This window comes from Drosophila obscura, unplaced genomic scaffold (assembly GCF_018151105.1).
Source record: "Drosophila obscura isolate BZ-5 IFL unplaced genomic scaffold, ASM1815110v1 contig_208, whole genome shotgun sequence".
Taxonomy (NCBI): domain Eukaryota; kingdom Metazoa; phylum Arthropoda; class Insecta; order Diptera; family Drosophilidae; genus Drosophila; species Drosophila obscura.
In genome coordinates, this window is record NW_024542799.1 from 686,446 (window position 1) to 703,716 (window position 17,271).

The 17,271-nt window shown below is 44.5% G+C and overlaps 1 protein-coding gene across 2 annotated transcripts in view; it reads left to right on the top strand.

The window, feature by feature from the left end:
• Positions 1-3,449: 3,449 nt before the first annotated feature.
• The window catches only part of LOC111070899 (SCY1-like protein 2), a 50,660-nt gene continuing 36,838 nt past the window's right edge, over positions 3,450-17,271 (top strand). For both annotated transcript variants that reach the window (XM_041594129.1, XM_041594130.1), the window contains exon 1: positions 3,450-3,627. The gene's annotated coding sequence lies outside the window, so the exon portion shown is untranslated. The remainder of the gene's footprint in view (positions 3,628-17,271) is intronic.

The following is a 17,271-nucleotide window of genomic DNA, read 5'->3' on the forward strand; positions in this document are numbered from 1 at the left end:
AGAAAGAATACCAAAAATAATGAAACGAAAATGAAAGTTTTGGCCCGGGTAAGTGACTCTCTGACAAATATATACCTACTTATTGTATTAGCGTGCAGGTATTTAATAAGTGCAGGTATTTAAGCCTCGGAGATACAATTTATTTTGATAACGCAATGTGTAATTTCTGATTAGAATTGTCTAGGGAATATGCGTACCGTACGTACTCTTTAGAGTACATTTTCGGTTCATTTGAGAAGTAATCAAGTTACCCTCTCTTTTGCACCCTGTATACACCTCGTAACGCACAACATTTTCGGCATTTATGCTCTTTAAATATTTAAAATACGCGACGCTTCGTAGTAATGTAGCATGGCCCACAAACGGAAATAATGATGAGGTGTGCGTCGTCTGGCAGTGTGTGTGTATATGCCTGCCTTTGTTTCTGTTGCTTCGGTTGAAGAGGGCGCCCTGGGGCCAAAAGGCCATGTCTATCCTGGCCGTCCTGTCCCTCCTGCCCTTCTGCCTTGCTGCCGTGTGGCCGCGTGGCCGTGTGGCCTGTCCTCTGCCTAAACATCAAACAAAATCGATATGTGGGTGGTGTGTGCGAGTATATGATTTTCGGCATAAACAAGCAACAAGCGGGGCCCCCACCAGACACACATACTTACGCGCAGTAGTCGTACGTAAACCTGGCCAGGGGGCCCGTTTACAGGTTTGGTCCTTGCTTTGTTTGAACGCCGCAGGACGCTCATTTTTAGTAATGAGTTTGTCTATCTGCAGAGGATGAGCAAATAGGGACCTGGCCTCTGCCGAGGCTTCCACTAGCTTCTGGCCAGCTGCAACAGCAAGCAGCGGATGGTGATGGTTAGCCGAAATGCAGAATATCCTAAAAGGTTCTAGTAGATGATGGTCGATCTTTGGCTATGGGGATGAATTGTGAATGAGCCAAGGCCAAACAACAGTGGACGAAAGAAAACCGAATGGATCATTTGCCTGAAAATTAGTTTCTAATAAAAAGGTCGAGAAAATCTCAAAATATTTTAATATAAGGGTATAGAAAAAGGCAACAATTTTCTTCAAGACAGGAATAAATATGTATATAGAAAGGCAGCACACGCACACATACATACTTCAGGCCAAATGTCCTGAGGGTCGTGTCGATGCTTGTTAGGAGCTGTCTTTCCGTCGCTGTCGTTGCTGTTGCCATTGTCGTTGCCGTCTTCCTGTTGCCATCTTCCGGTTGACAATATATTGAACATTTGCTATAAATAATTTGGTCTCGATTTGAAGTGTGAGCGGTAATGAAATTCACTTGATTATCCTCTGATTGGCGCCTCCCGGAACGAGGAACTGCACTAGGGTTGGACTGGGTTGGCTGGGTGCTGCACTGAAGCCGAATCATCAATCAGCTGCGCTTTTAATTAGCACTGACTAGGGTCCTTTCCTCCACGCATCCGCTTCTCCATGTGCGGACCCCGACCGCAGCTCGAGTGCACATCATTAGGACACACATTTACAGATTTAATTAAATCGAATCGATTCGTATTGGATTCGATTGACCTTTAGCAATTCGATTCGTCTCATGGAAGCCCCTTTGATTTCATGGTTTCCGATTGCATCCTGTCATGTGGGGGGGCATCTGGTTCCAGCAGCGCTTATGTACTTTCAATTAGGTGCAGACAATAAATATGCAAAGTTTCCTTCTAGATCTACGACCAAATGGTGCATGTGAGTGGCCTGCACTTAGATTAATTGAAGCACCTTTGACTTACACCTTCGTCTTCCACCTTCCACCTTACACCTCCTTTTTGTTGCGCTCAATGAATTGCTGTCAGTGGCCTTATAAAATGGCCAGCGAAATGGGCCCGAACCCTTGTGTAAACTGTTTTTTATGACACTGTCGAGATGTGTACCCATCCTGCCATCCTTATGTTTATGGCATGGCATGGCACCTTTGAGCCGCTCTCTGCCTCTGTTTTGTGTATGCCAAATGGGCAAATGGCCATTGTATGCGGTGGCTCCCATTCTGATTTATGCTTCCATACAAAAAAAAAAGGGAACAGGCCCGAATATGACATAGTACGCCAGTGTTCTCGACGTCTCTGTGGTCCATATTTACAACTCAACAGCAAGAGGAAGGTTTCGGGTTCCGTTCCCTTAATGCCCCGCATATGGTGGTGGGGTACCATACATATAAATCATGCAAATGTTTCATTTCGCCAGTACAAAAGGCCATGACAATTGATGGAGAATATCTTGCAACGATATTCTGACATTTTTACTGAACACACGAAGGTTAAAAGGTTTGCAAAACTTCAATCAAAAGAAGCCCTGCAATCTTTAATCGGGCTGTTGTTTCATCAACAGAATAGTGCCCTCTAATGGAAATATTACACTGTTTAAAGTCATAAAACCCCGCTCCCCGCTCCCTCTTTCTAGATCCCATCAGTGTATAAAGCAAGGACTCTGCTCATGCAGAACAGAGGCATAATTCACTTTACGAGTATATGATACTCTCATCATTTTTGGGGGACTCTCTGCAGCAGTCAATTTTTGAATAATGAAAAACTGTGTACGGGTATACATATATACATATGTATATATGTATATACGAGTACCTGACTGCTGCCTGTGGGCTGTTTGGCAGCCTTGGGTCCATGGGGGTGGGTGGATGGGAGCCATGGATGATGATGGAAGTGCGGTCCGTGTCCTGATCCAATGTAAGCGTAGACCAATTAAGCGTACACAAATTTGTTACTGTGGAAATATAAGAACCACTAGTTGCTCTGCCCACTCCGGCAGCAGCAGTCCAACCCATTGGATATCCAGTGCGTCGCAAATCTCCACCGACGTCGACATTGACAAAACTGCGGTGGCGGTGGCGATGTCAGGGCTGCTGCTTTCAGCTCAGCTCCTCCTACGCTCCAACGCATTCAACCTCCCTTTTAGCGTTCACCACACGCTCGTCACCCACATTGCCGCGCATTGCATGGAAATATTTTTTTTGGCTATTGATACGCGTATGCTCGTACGTTCCGTACGTGCGTATGTACGTACTCGTGTGTCGCTGGATGTCAAGGGATGGATGCTTACAAGGATGACCCTGATGGCCCAACAAACTGTTGCTCTGCAGGCGCCCAGGGTAGGCGGTGGTGGGTGGGTTGGTGGTTGTCATTTTAGCACACGCCAGGGACATTTTCCCCAGGCACACAGACAGAGGCAGCAAAGGAATCGTACAAGGGGAATTTCCCCTGCGCGCAACAGTCTTTTCATTCCACCCACTTCTGCCGCCGCGCCGCTCTTAGCACTCTTGGGGGGGGCTAAGGGGACAACTTCGTGCTTCCACCGAACTCCTTTTTTGAGTAGTCTACCGTTTGCTCCAGCCACAGCTCCAGCTCCTGCTTTACTGAGACTGCACCTCCAGTCTTCTTGGGGACTTGGCAGCGTGTGCACGTGTCTATCGCAACGAATTTCGTGTCGTTCAAAAGTCCCAAAGTCTAAAGTCTTAGAGATTCGAATATCCCCGTGGAGTGTACACCCCAGTATACCCATCACATTTGGCGAAGTTTCTCTCGTGTTTTTGTGTGTCCCTCTGCTCTGCACTGTCTGGGTTCAGTGTTCCAATTTCAAGCCGCGCTAAAAGCTGTAAGTATGACAATTTATTACCCCGCAGCTTTATGATTTTTTTGTATTCTGCTTGGCTGTCGGGGGGGTGTCCCAACGCTTTGTGTACGCCACGACGTGTGAATCCTAGTGTTAAGAGGATTACAATGTTTCCAGTAATTATTATCGGTGTGTGTTTGCTCTTTCCATAAAACGGCGCTTCGGGGAATTAACTTTGTTTCGATCTTATCACGTTTGACACCCCACTAAACAGGAGAGTCTAAAAGTTGAAGGAACAGTGAAAAAAGTGAAACTGTTTTTTGCCATTTAGTTTTTAGTGTAATTCCCACTCTGATATGTGTATGTATGTATATATTGTATATATTTATGCGAGGACACACACACGCACACACACAAACACATGGCCCATAATGCCGTGTGTCCTCGAGATACACTTAATCCGACATTTACAATTTTTGCTTAAGGATTTATTTATGGATTCAATATGTGTACAACGCTTACATTTCCGTTGCCCTGCAGGAGTGCGTATGAGAGGAGGGACCTACCGTTTGTGTGCGTGTGTGTGTGTGCCTGTACCTTTTAGAATACTTCTTCAATACCAGTTCCTGGCAAAGGCAAAGGCACATTTGCATGCGCACACGAGAAGAAGCTAGAAGCTGCTCTGAATACACTTATTTTCAATTTTACATTTTTTTTTTATAACTCATTTTGCGATGCACACAACACATTACGAAGCTGAGCCCAGGAAAAGGCAGCAGCAGCATCCAGCATATAGCATCTAGCATCCAGCTCCCAGCACAATGCCAGTTTTCGTAGGAACCAAATAGGATGTGCCTGACAGGACGGTTCTGAACAGCAGGGCAGCAGACACAGCACAGACGGAAGCACAATCAACAAGCTGCAAAAGAAAGTGTGTGTTTGTGTGTGTGTGTGTGAGGCAAATGCAAAATGCACAATTTTTCAACAGCTCGGAAGCTATCCGGTGCAAGTGTCTGTGTTCTGTGCCGGAGGTGTGCTGGAAAACAATGATTCTCGCATTAATTGAAAATGGCCATGAAGGAGCCAGAAGCCAAGCATCCTAAAGATAGATTCCCTTTAATTTTCTTCGCCCTGCATCCACTGCATTTGCACAAGTCAAAGCTTAACAAGGGAGGGGGAATGCTGCAGCTACGCTCGCATTTGAATGGCAAGCAGGTAAACAATGGCGCCAGCAGCCCCCACAAAGCGAGAAGTCATTTTGGCTTTTGACTTAATTAATTGACTTCGGCAAAGGCACTGCTTTGTTCTAGAACTTGGTGTTACCCTGGGCTATTGAAAGTGCTGGAAATTTTTTCAATTTAGCTGACCTTCTCCTTGACAGAAAGCTATCGATAAATCAGTGTTGAGTCTTTTCTACTTCCGTTGCTTCCTTCGTTACTTCCAGTCAGCCAATGAATTTGATTGGTTGCTTAAACAATCTATAAATAATGAATTCTATATGTAGTCATTCTGCTCTTTAAGAGAGATTTTTAATAATAAATGCTAATATCAACTAAAAGTGGAACTGAAAGCAAATATATTTTATTTTCTTAGTATTTAAAAAAGGCCTCTCTAATTTGTCTCAGAACTGCAGATCACTGGGAAAATTCACTTGAATCCCATGAAATTTGTAATTGTGGCTTAATCGTTGATGAAGCAAATTATTTCCAAGTAGCAAGAGGTATCATTGTAGTTTCGTTTCGCACACAATTCTAGGAATCCGATGGAACGGATTTATTCAAGCGAGCGAATTCTCGGGAACTATAGGGAACTATTCCCAACTAGAGCCAATTAGATATGATTTGAGGTGAAACCAATTAAAATAAGAAACCATCGAAGAGAGCATTTAAATTTGGAATAATTTCGTCCACAAAGGCGTATCAAAAGCGACAGTCAATATTTAACATTTGGGTAATGCGGCACGAAAATGTTTCAGAATCTGGCAGCTTACAATTATTTATGGCCTGAAACTGTCAATTGGCTTAAGAGCCACAAAGATAGATGAGCTTCGAGCGAGTTACGGCTGTCCTCTCCTCTGTCCCATTCAAACAGAAATATTCTTAGAAGGCAGCTGCAGGACTTCCATTACAAGAAGCAAACATTGCGGTAAATTTCTGTTTACCCAGTTATGCCATGTCCTTGGGGGTATGGGCGCTCTGAGAGCATATTGGGAACCATTTATCATGCCATTCAAAATGGCAAATAAATAGAATATATTTGTGGTTTTTTTTTTTTTGTTGTATTTTGCTGCTGTACTTTTTCGAGTATGCAAAAGGATGTTTGTAAACGGTGTAAACGGTGGAACGATAACAATAAATTGTATGTGAACAATGTGGCACAATTGTACAATTGACACTTGCCTCCGGGTCATGCCACAAATGAATTGTTGCGTCAACAAGTTCTAAGCTTCGATTTTGCCCCCGGGGAAATATTTATTGTTTTCCTCACAGTTCTCAGTTTGTTGGCAACTGTGAGAGTTTTTTTTTCTGCCATTGATTTCATTAGTCCACTCGCTATTTATAGAAAGTTCAACACATCAGTGACTATTTATAGTCGTACATGGTGGTATGGTGCCTTTTTTTGGTCTCGGCAAACAATGTGACAGCGGATACTTAGCTCTCTCGTTGCTCCTGTTGCACGTCTCCGTCGACACATCGTTTTGTTTTCGGATAGCAGAGCAGTGGAGAGCAGTGCAAACATGGGCCAAAAAGTGTGTGTGTGTGTGTGTGTGGGTGTGCGAGGAAAGGAAAATAACTAAAAATGTGGCAACAAAATCGATATGGAAACTCTACATCATGTATAAAGTTGTTGCTACATAAATATCAAATATGCAAATATTTACCCGGCTGCCACCTGAAATGCTTTTCTCCTCTGACTGTGAAAATGTTGGGAAAATTTTTGACGTGTTGTGGGAAAGACACAGAGCTACCGCACTGGTAGCTCGATTTGCCTGGCAATATGCAAAATCTCCAAAGGAGCAGCACCGTTGCCACCCAGTTATATCCCCCGTCAGCCACCCCGTCAGCCTGGGGAATAGCTGTCACCTTGGAGTTCCAGCACCCACCCACCAGTTGCCCCGTCCCCCTTCCGCACCGCCATAAGTGTATCCCCCACATCTGAACATGTTGTATGGTATGTATGGTAGCGTTAATAACGCCAGCCAGTCAGCAAGTGAAGAAGGAACGAAAAGATCAAAAGCTTTAACACGCCACCGTAAGCATGTGCAAATATGTATTTCAGTTGATTTTATTCTTTATTTTTATTTTCATCTTATTTTGTACGTTCCGTGCAAATTTCCCCTTCGCCGGGCCACAAATAATAACAAAAAAAAAAGAAAAACAAAAAAAAATTAATACTGTATGCGTTGGCGATGAGCCTAAAAAGTCCCATAATGCCAGAAACACGGCCAGACAAGAGGTGGGTTCTCTTTTTTCTTTTTGTTTGGTCAGAGTGGGGGGAGGGACTGGATCTGGGAGTCAGTCTGGGCCCTGGGTTCAGAAGGGACAGGCGGCCAAGCGTGCTGTCATTTTTTTTGCTGTCCTGTTGCGCCCCGTTTTCGAGAGCTCCTTGGACAGGACCGGGACCTTTGCTTTTGGGTCCGTTTTTCGTTTAACGTTCGGTCTATACCTGCAGCTGTTTATCATAATTTTGTTGATTTGCTGTCTGCTAAAAGTAACAATAATAATCACAAGAACAACAGCAACAACAACAGCAACAACAACAACAACAGCAACAACAACAACAACAAAACGATGGCGGCAAAATCAAAATAAAATAAAAGGAGGAAAAAAGAGGGAAAAACTGGTCGCCCCGGAAAGTATGCTACAAAAAAGTTTCCTTCACCAAAGGCACACCCGAAAACGAAAGGACAACAAAAAAGTGGAAAGGAGGAAGGAGAAGAAGTAGCCAAGCAAGGCAAAAAAAAAGGGAGAAAACTTTTGCAAGTAAATTTGAATGCTGAAAACTTGTATTAGCGACAACAAAAAGTATGGAAAAAGTAAACTCAGTTTCACTTCAGGCTTCAGGCTTGATGCCCTTAAAAGGTGTGAAATTAAACGAATTAATTTGAAGAAATTTCCAGTTGGAGAAACTGGGATCCATTGCGATTTCGATCAGCTGTTCAGCTGGCACCCATCAATTATTCGAATTTGAATTTTCATATGTTCCATAACGCAAGCAGAAAACCAATTTAACCAAGATACATATGCATTTATGAATTGTTTTGATATTCGTTCGAAATAATTGAAGTAGCAAATTCTGTAATGTATTCTACATTAGCAGCGCAGAACTCAAAGTGCAAATCGCAGAATTTAAATGTCATTGCTGACGCAACTAAACGCGTCAATCCTTTCCTCCGTGAACCTCCCATCCTCCGCACACAATCTATTTTGATGAGCGATAAAAATAAATTTCCATCGGAAACTTGAGCAGAAATCAAAGTGAATTTTCTGCTGAAATTACCGGCAAACTCAAAGCTAATCATATTTAACTTTTCCAAACGAGGGTATAGAGGTATATACAGACATACATATTTAGGTATATACATATATATATTTATAGAGAGTAACATAAACTTTGGTTTTTTTTTTTTCTTGTTGGCTGACCGTCCGCATGCGTCATGTCCAATGGGTCGCAACGCTTTTCATAACTTTTTGGCAATGGCCTCTTGGTCTCTTGGCCTTGTGCTTGGCGACATTTTATAATGAATTGTTGTCAAAATATAATGTGGCCATTGTTGTTGTTGTTGTTGCTGTTGTTGTTGTTGTTGTTGTGTGTGGGGCAATTTAATAAAATATTCAATTGCCTTTTGGCCGACTTGCGTTCCCCAAGGGAAGGCAAATGACCGGGCCAGACCGGTTCCGTCTCCATCTCCATCGGCCTTTGGACTGCCAATTAAAAACATGGCGTCATGGCAACATCAACTGCTAACGGCATACGGATGGAGCAAGACAGCAGGAGAGCAGGAGGTAGCACGAGCACGCAAATGTTTATTAGCCGCAAAACGTTGCTCATTAAAAAAGTTCGTCACGGCTACAAGGCCTCCACAAAACCTGGCTGAACTGAACGGAACTGGCCTTGGGATCGTTCTGTCTGATTAAAAACTTTTTCTAATTCCCAACCACATTGCCGAGCGGCACCCAGCGAGCGTTCCATCATACCACTTTCGCAATTCTCGCCCCCACGAATGTCGTTTCCGTGGGACTACCAAGTTGGCTTTAAAGTTTGCTTAGATGACGGTTTAAACTCGTTCGCTGACAGGCGAGAGCCTAATTATGGCCCTGCCCTGCCTCGTCGCCATCATCATCATCATCATTGTTATCATTACCATTAACATCATTATGGGTGTCTTCAGTGTTTTTTGCTTGTTGTTTTTTTTGTATAGTGTGGCGAGGGGGGGAGACGACCAGATGTTCCAGCGCCTGGCCGCCGGCATTCACTTTGATCTTTCGGTCCTGATTATATGGCAACGATTTGTGTCCTTTTTTATTTGTTTTCCCAGTACTCAGTGCTGTGTGTGTGTGTGCTAGCACGGATTGGATCCTTTTTGCACAGGCCAATGCCTTTTATGACTTTATTCCTTTTGCTGCTTGGAGTGGAAGGAGATTCCACACTCTCCAGTGCCAGCAGAGTGGATAGAGTACTCGCATAGGACAGGTCACACACACACACACACACACACACACACATAATATCATAACCAATGACCATGTTAATACAGGAACGTGATGGTCGTCGCTCATCACTTGATACTGCTGCACACTAATCATCGATTGTGGACGAGTCTGGGCTGGTGGTCAGAGGTGGGTGGGCCGGATGTGGGTGCTGATGGTGTGAAACTATAATCTAGCACTATGTATATATATATATCTGACACTCCTTTTGTGTGAGTGAGTGTGAGGAGTGGAATTAGGTGTTCGAATGAGGGATACCTAATCTGCGATATAAAAAGCATTTAAATATATCTAAATTCGGGTGTTTGGGGGGCTGCTAACAGCCATGCCGTACAATCCTGCTGTCAAAAGGATATTCCAAATTAAATCAAAGATCTCTGACTCGTAGCATAAGTAAACATGTGTCTGGCTCTGTGTTATTTTTGGCTTTTATTAGTAAAAACAAAAAACAATTAAGACTCAGGGACAGGGCTCACAACCAGTGGGAATAACAACAGGAACGTGAATAATCCACATATACGAGGAAGTACAATATACACGGGTGTATTCCGAGTCACTCGAGTCACATCATAGTACAATCACACAGGCTGAGGGCAGACGACACACACACACACACACAGACAAGACAAGGCATCAGCAGCGTTGTGGCAGGCATCTCAGTGCCCTGTTGCAATGTCCCATTAAACTAATGTGTGTATATGCCGCACATATACGAGCACATGCATGATGTACATGCGAGTAGGAGTACGAGTATGGAGTACGTGTATGCATGCCCCAGACATTCTAGGAGTATGCATTGCATGGAAGGGCTGTGGCTCTGGATGTTTCTGTGGCAGAAGCGGAGAGGCAGAGGCAGAGTCAGAGTTGACACGACCCACAGATGATGAAGGGAGACGGTTCGCTGGCTGCAAAGTTAAGCATGCTGTCACACGTTTCATTTATTATAAAATATGCAAACGTGGTGCCTTATAAATGATCAACATCTTCAATTTAATAATGTCATCGTCATCATCAGCAGCAGCAGCAGCAGCAACAGAAGCATCAGGCATCAGGGCCATTTCCCAAGGCCCATCAATTGCAATTACCAGTAGCATGGAGCTGTTGAACGAAATCTCTGCCCGTCAGCGACTTAAAGCCGCCATTTTCCATAATTAAGGCAACAGAATTGCTGTAAATACGCTTAATTGCCATTGCTGGCATGCATGGATTGGCCAGATGGCCAGGATAAAGTAATTCTTCCTGTGCAGCCTGTGGGCCAATTGTTTGCCCGTTTTGCGTGCGTTGATATTTATTTTATTTCTGCCAAAAGAAGTGGTCGGCAGATCTTTAATCGGATGAAAAAGGCTTATAAAATTAATTGCAATTGAAATTTTGAATAAAACACTCTTTCGGCAGTAATTGTCCAAATATATATTGTTAAGACGTATTCTATTAAATGTAGGTCAAGCAGGCATAACTATGTATTTGTAGCACAGGAATCAATGGCTCTGGTAAACACTTTAATGGTAATCCTTTACGGTTTAAAAAACTCAGCAAAGAGACAATAAAACGCCACTGCTGCTCGCCCTTCAAGCTGTGAATATACTAGTTGCATTCATAAAATATAAAAGTATTCATCATGGGTGTGTTTGTGTGTGTGTGTGGGTATTAAATTTATGCATGCACTGTTGAATGCTTAAAAGAGCGCATCCACTGGGATCATCCATCTTAGTTGCTTGTGTAGTCCATTGTTTAGTTTAGTTGTTCAATTGTTTAGGTAATTTTGTCTTTATTTTATGATTTTTACATGGAGTTTCAAGCACAGCATAAACATCTGTTGATGAAAGTTTTTGTTGGGCAGTAGAAAAAAATTTAAAATATATTTTTAGCCAGAGGGATAACTTTATAAATTGTTTACTTCCAGTAAATGTGACTTGGTAATTAAGCCCAGCACTTCTGTCTCTCAGTTGACTTTTGAAATAATATCAAAAACATTTGCAAGTTTTGCAAGGCACAGAGGAAGAACCGACGAACAGCTTTGTTCAGCTCAGCGTTGACAAATCATTTTAGTTGCACTGTCGACAGTTGGAGTGTGACGGAGATATAAACTGACAGGCAGACAGGCAGACAGACAGAGCAGAGCAGAACAGACACTGTAGGATGGCTTCCAGCTGCAACTGGCGGTGGTGTTGGTGTGGACGTTGACTAACAACACCATTTATGATTGACGCCTCCCCCACCCCACTGCCACCCACGCGTCTTCCTGCCGTTGTAGCTGTCGCTGTCGCTGTGTGTGCTGGCCTGAATTGCGTGCAAATTAGATACATCATATTCATGTGCTGACAGTCCGCTAACGGATTATTTATAGTCCGCTCCACGCATCGTATGCCACAACCAATTGGGTTATGAATTTTTTAGTTTGTAACTGAAGCGCCCTGCACTGAAAGAAAGCATCCGACAGGAGTCCCTGTGAGATCTGTTCAGGTTTCACAATACCACAATGTATTCGCACCTGATTTTTGTCAGTGTTCAGTGCTCAGAAGTGCCATTCACCGACAACTATGCAAATTATTTGAGCTTCACGCCCAGCTACCGTCGTGTCCTGCTGTATCTATCTACATACATAGCGAGTATCCATTGGGACATGTGGTAGTTCTGGTACGCATACAGCTGCAATGTAAAATGTGTTGTTTATTGAAAAAGTTTCGAGCATTTGTCGTAATATTATGCAGGTCGCTGGCTGAACCTCAACTGAACCCTTGCCCGGCCACCCGAATGGGTGTGAAGTTCCCTGGCTTTGTCCTCTTTGGCCCCAGCTTCAGACTACACTCAACGGCGACGTAACGAGCGGACCAAAACACCTTTATTTTGCATTTATTGTGTGCAGCCAAGGCTCAGGGACAGGCCAGGAGGACAATGAAGCAAACTTGTGTTCCCGGGTCCTGCCAGACGGGGAGTCGGGTGTGGGGGAGTGGCTTTGGGGAGGGCTCTAAAGGAGACCCTTGACGCGTTGATTGATTGTGTCAGAGGGAGGGATGACTAAAAAACGTGAGGGAAAAGTGAAAGAAAGTACACCGGAGGGTAAGTAAAGTATACAGCAATTGCACAGTGGTTCGGAACAGCTTAAAATATTTAAATATTCGAAAAGTTACGAAGGGAATTGCTAGATGTGCGATCCCTTTGTAGAATAATAATTGAATGTTACGTATATTTTTTCCATTTATTTACATCATATATTGATGGGAGATTCTTCAGTTAAAGAGAGAGAGCTGAGCTCCAACAAATGCATGCTTTACCCTCTTAATGGGGATCCGCTGTTAAGCGTATGGCAATCCAATAACTGGCAATACGCTGAAGCCTCTTAAGCCCCATACCTTTTGGTTGGATTTTATGGCCAAATCCCCCCGTATTGCGATGGTCTTCAGTCAGTGTAATTTCGATTTTCCTTTATTGTCTTTTATCTTTATCTGTGTGTGTGGTAGTACGGGTACGGGGAGTAGTACGAGCGTATACAAATCGAGAGCGCAATAGCAAAGTAAATTGTTGACGCGCATTGAAAGCCTTTGGCTGCTCGAGTGTTGCCTGTTTGCATAAGCTAGGCCGACAGACCAGTTAGGTTGGTAGTCAGGTGGCCAAATCAAATGAATCGAATGCCAATTCTGATGCCGATGCCAAAGCAGGGGCTTTTAAGAACTGTAGCTCTCCCTGTGTTGGCACAGGTGTGCGCCTGGATAAACAGACGGAGATAGCGGACCCCTCGGCATCGGCAACGTGTCGTGACTGTTAAAGTTGCGACCGCATATTAAATTACGGCCCACAAAAATTGGTCGATTAGATGGAGGCGTGTCAAGTTCGGGGCTCGGGCGTTAGCTGTCTGTGTCCCATAGAGTTTATGCTCGGTCAACCGCAACAAGTGAACGCCCCTTGCAAAATGGTTGCGCATACGCAGCGGTGCCACCATAAGCGGTCTTGTGGCAGCAACTGGCGTCGGTGTCAGCGACGGCCGTCGCAGTGGCGGCTTTCAGTGTAAAAGTTTCCATTTTTGTGGGTCATAAACGTAAAATATCTTTATTGTGAATGACGCTTTGAGGTTAAAAATAAATCAGGGCCCGACCACGTGGCGTATGCGTAATGCCTAAATTTATCAGACGCTCTTTTTGCGTATGTATCTGTGTGTGTGTGCGTATGGGTGTGTGTACGTGTGCTGTGTTGGCTTTTATGGCACTGTCTGTGGGCCCTTCTTGTCTTTGCTTGAATTTTTCCCCGAGTTTTCTTTGTGTCTTTGCTTTGCTTTTGTCTTTGTAGTCATTTGTGAAAATATTGCCTAACAAAGCGTTAATAAATGAGGCATTTAATTAATTGCCAGGCCACGGCTGTAATTTAATTGTGTAACCTTAGCACCTTGGGCCGTGAAAGAACTTTAATGGAATTTAAAGAGGCTCTTCAATCTCCATTTGACTTACACTGGGAGAATTATTGATTGCTTAAGAACTTTGCACTCTATTTCTCTCTCTCTCTCCATGTTCTCTGTCTCTCTCTATTCTGCTGTATTACCCACTCTCTTGTTTCGTCTGTGAAGCTCTCTTTCTCTATCCTTCCCTGTGTGCCCTGACCTGTCGTTTCTGTTTACCTGCTCTATAATAAGATCTCCCAACTCATAAGACAACTGCATTTATCCAACTTTTACCTAAAAATAGAATTAAAACTCTGCTGCGTTTGTTAAATATAATTTCATTAGCGGGAACCACAAGTAATCTTAAACGGGAAAACGTGGCTGAAATTCTGCAAATGAACGTTTAGCCTGAATAACCGACAAGCTGAGTCGACTAATGAAATCAGCTTTTCGGGCTTAATTTTTCGCAGAGTGTAGAGCACACAGCAGCAGAGCAGCAGAGCGGCAGAGCTTGCCATATATCGTCGTATGAGCAGCTCTGAAATAAATTGAATTGCATGCAGACAGGAGAGACGAGAGGCAAGCCAGAGGAGGAGGAGCAGGAGGAGGAGCCATGCCTCACTTGACAGCTGGTCACAAAAGACAGGCAGTGGCAGGAGAGAAAAGGGTGCAGGCGCTGAAGGAGAATAAGTGCAGACGTTAGCACTCCAAACGGGCGCTATGGAGATGACTGTGACTGTGGCTGTAGCAAGGAAGTGTACAAAATAAGCATCCAGCAATGGCAACCAAAAAAAACCAATGTTTATTCTGATTCACAAAACAGAGTCAGACACAGACATCAGGCATGAGGCATCAGGCAATTCAACTTTTCACTTTTCGCTACAAGGAAAATGTATACGAACGACATCAAATCTCTGGCCATGCCGTGCGACCCAGGCTTAATGCCTAAGCCCGCTGCGACAGGACATTTAATCTCGTTGTTGTATTAGAGTTGGTGTTGGTGTGAGTTGGCCACGCAACGACACGCAACAACAGCAGCCCAGCAGCCCAGCAGCCCAGTAACCCTGAAAGCCTGGAACCCAAGACCCCACAGAAACCAAGACCCACAACTGAGACGACAGCAACAGCTTAAAGTGCTTCAAGTGGCAGTCAGCCATGGCGGGCAGGTGGAGATGTTGCCCCTGCTGGCTTCTTCCAAAGGGGTAATGCCTCTACTTAGCCTGTTGCCATTGTTGCTCGTTGCCGTTGAATTTTATTGTAATTCTAGGAATTGTTATTTCTACTTTAACAAGCCGAAACCGAATCTCAGTCCTCCATTTACAATCCATTGACATTGGCGTGTGGGTCCCCCCCCACAGAGATGACTCCTCGTCCGACCCCTTTCATCTGCTATGTGTCGAAGTGCTGCTTCTTCTTCTTGATACAGCGAGAAGTGGAGTAGCGTCGCTTTTCGTGGTAAGACGTAAATTGCCATCGCAACGGAACGAGAGCCGGAATGCCAATGTAAATTTGGGTCCACTCTCAGCTTTCAATCTCTCCACACTCGAATTTGAATCTCTGGAGTCTGCCAAAGATAACTTCAGTTGACCTCAAAGTGTAAATACGCTTGGCGCACATATCTCAGTTTTCTTTGATGGCAAGGGGAACGGGAACGGGTACTCTGTTCTGCTGTAATTGCAGGCAAGTGCGGAGCTGGCTGGCTGCTCCTCTGTACTCTGTTCTGTTTCTCTGTAAGTTTTCATTAACCAAAGTGCTGCTCTGTGCTTTGCTTTGCTCTGCTCCGTGCAAAGAAATATGAGGAAATGGCCTGGCCATTGATCACATTTTGTGTGCCAGGCCCAGAGGAGCTTTCGATCCGTACTCAAGTTCCAGCAAATTGATTGCATAGCGTTCTCTCTCCTTGAACTCCATCGGGTCGAAATTGGTGGCATACACACAGATACACAAAGTGAGAGAGACTCACTGGACATTCAATATATGGCATAGGCAAAGTATAAACGAAACTAATTTCCGGCCAGCCCACAATCGACACAAATAAAAGCGCATCAAACCGGAAATCGAGTTAAAACGTAAGATAAAAGGCACCCCTCTCGCACACCCCACCAGCCCAAAGGGCCATGCCGCGGCTTGTCGATGCGCATTCCGTGACTCTAATTAGTGGCACAGAGAGAAGTGAGGCGTAATAGAACACAGCGAGGTGGGCTGTAGCCGTAGAGAAAGAGAGATGAAGATGGTGGTTGAAAGGGAGGGGTTGGGACAGAGAACGGATCGGATGCTGGCTGCTGCTCCTTTTTTGATGGGTCGCATATTGCGCAGCGAAGTTTTTACAACCGCCTGCTCATCTGTGGCACAGGAGATGGCTGGCTGGCTGGCTGGCTGGCTGCCGCTGTAGCAAGTTTTTAAATAATGCAATTGCATGGCCATCCAAGCTACGTGCCACACCTACGCCCTACCCCTCCCACACACACAGACAAGAAGGATATACATGCGCTCCCTCCTCCGCAAGTGGCAGACTCCAAAGTGCGAAACTAACGATGTGGCCGAAACACCCCAAAATGTTGCACGAGTGCATCTCAAACTGCGATTACGCTGCGCTTCCTGTGCGTCTGGAGTCTGGTTGCACACTCTATCTCTTTCCCCACTCTTCACTCACTCAATGTCTCTCTCACTCTCTCTCTCTCTCTCTGTCTGTATCTTGCTCTGCCACAGATGGTATCCTTGCAATATGCATACTGTTGCTATTGCTTTTATATAGTACAGGCAGCAGGCAGCACCTGGGATTTGGTGAGTGTATTGGGTTTCATTGCAAGTAGGTGGCAGTGGCAGTGACAGTGACAGTGGCGGTGATAGTTGAGTGCAGACTACAACACAACTGACAAACGAGTATAGTGTGTCAAAAAGGTGTTTTCCCATGTTAAAAATTGGCATATTCATCTTTCGTGCATAGCTTTCTACAATTTCGAAGAGTCTTGAATTTCGATAAGATAATTTACTATTTATTATTATTGTGCCACGAGTTGCTATGGCCTGACATTCATCAGGGGATAAACCCTTGGCTAACTTCAAGTTATCCACGGTATCACATAGTCGACTCAAGCCCTTCGTAGATGCCTTTTAGTGCCCAAAATTACTCACATGTCTGTCCCCTGGCTGCCACTGCATTTGCATGCACTCCGCATACGCATACATACGCATCGGAGTTCTCGTTTTTATGCATTTTTCAACGGATAAACATCCAATTGGACAGTCATGGGGCCAGCAAGTAGCAGACAGCTGCAGTGGAAGCAAATGGAGAAGCAACAGGCAGTGAAAAATGCATTTCAGTTTGTGCTCTGCTTTAATGCAAAGGCTAATTAATAGTCGGTCCACGTATATAGATTGTATATGCATATGGCAGGCATCTCATGTCTTTCCCGCCCCACAGCCCCCATGGCCACGCCCACCGGCACTCATCCAAATGAACGACGAGAGTGAGGTACGGTACGGAGTACGGTACGGTATGGTACCCTTTGAGCTCTGGTTCTGGTTGCTAGGCGTCGCCTCAGCCACCGCCTCTACCATTGAAGTTTTTATTAAAGTGTTTCCTGCATGAAAAGGACATCA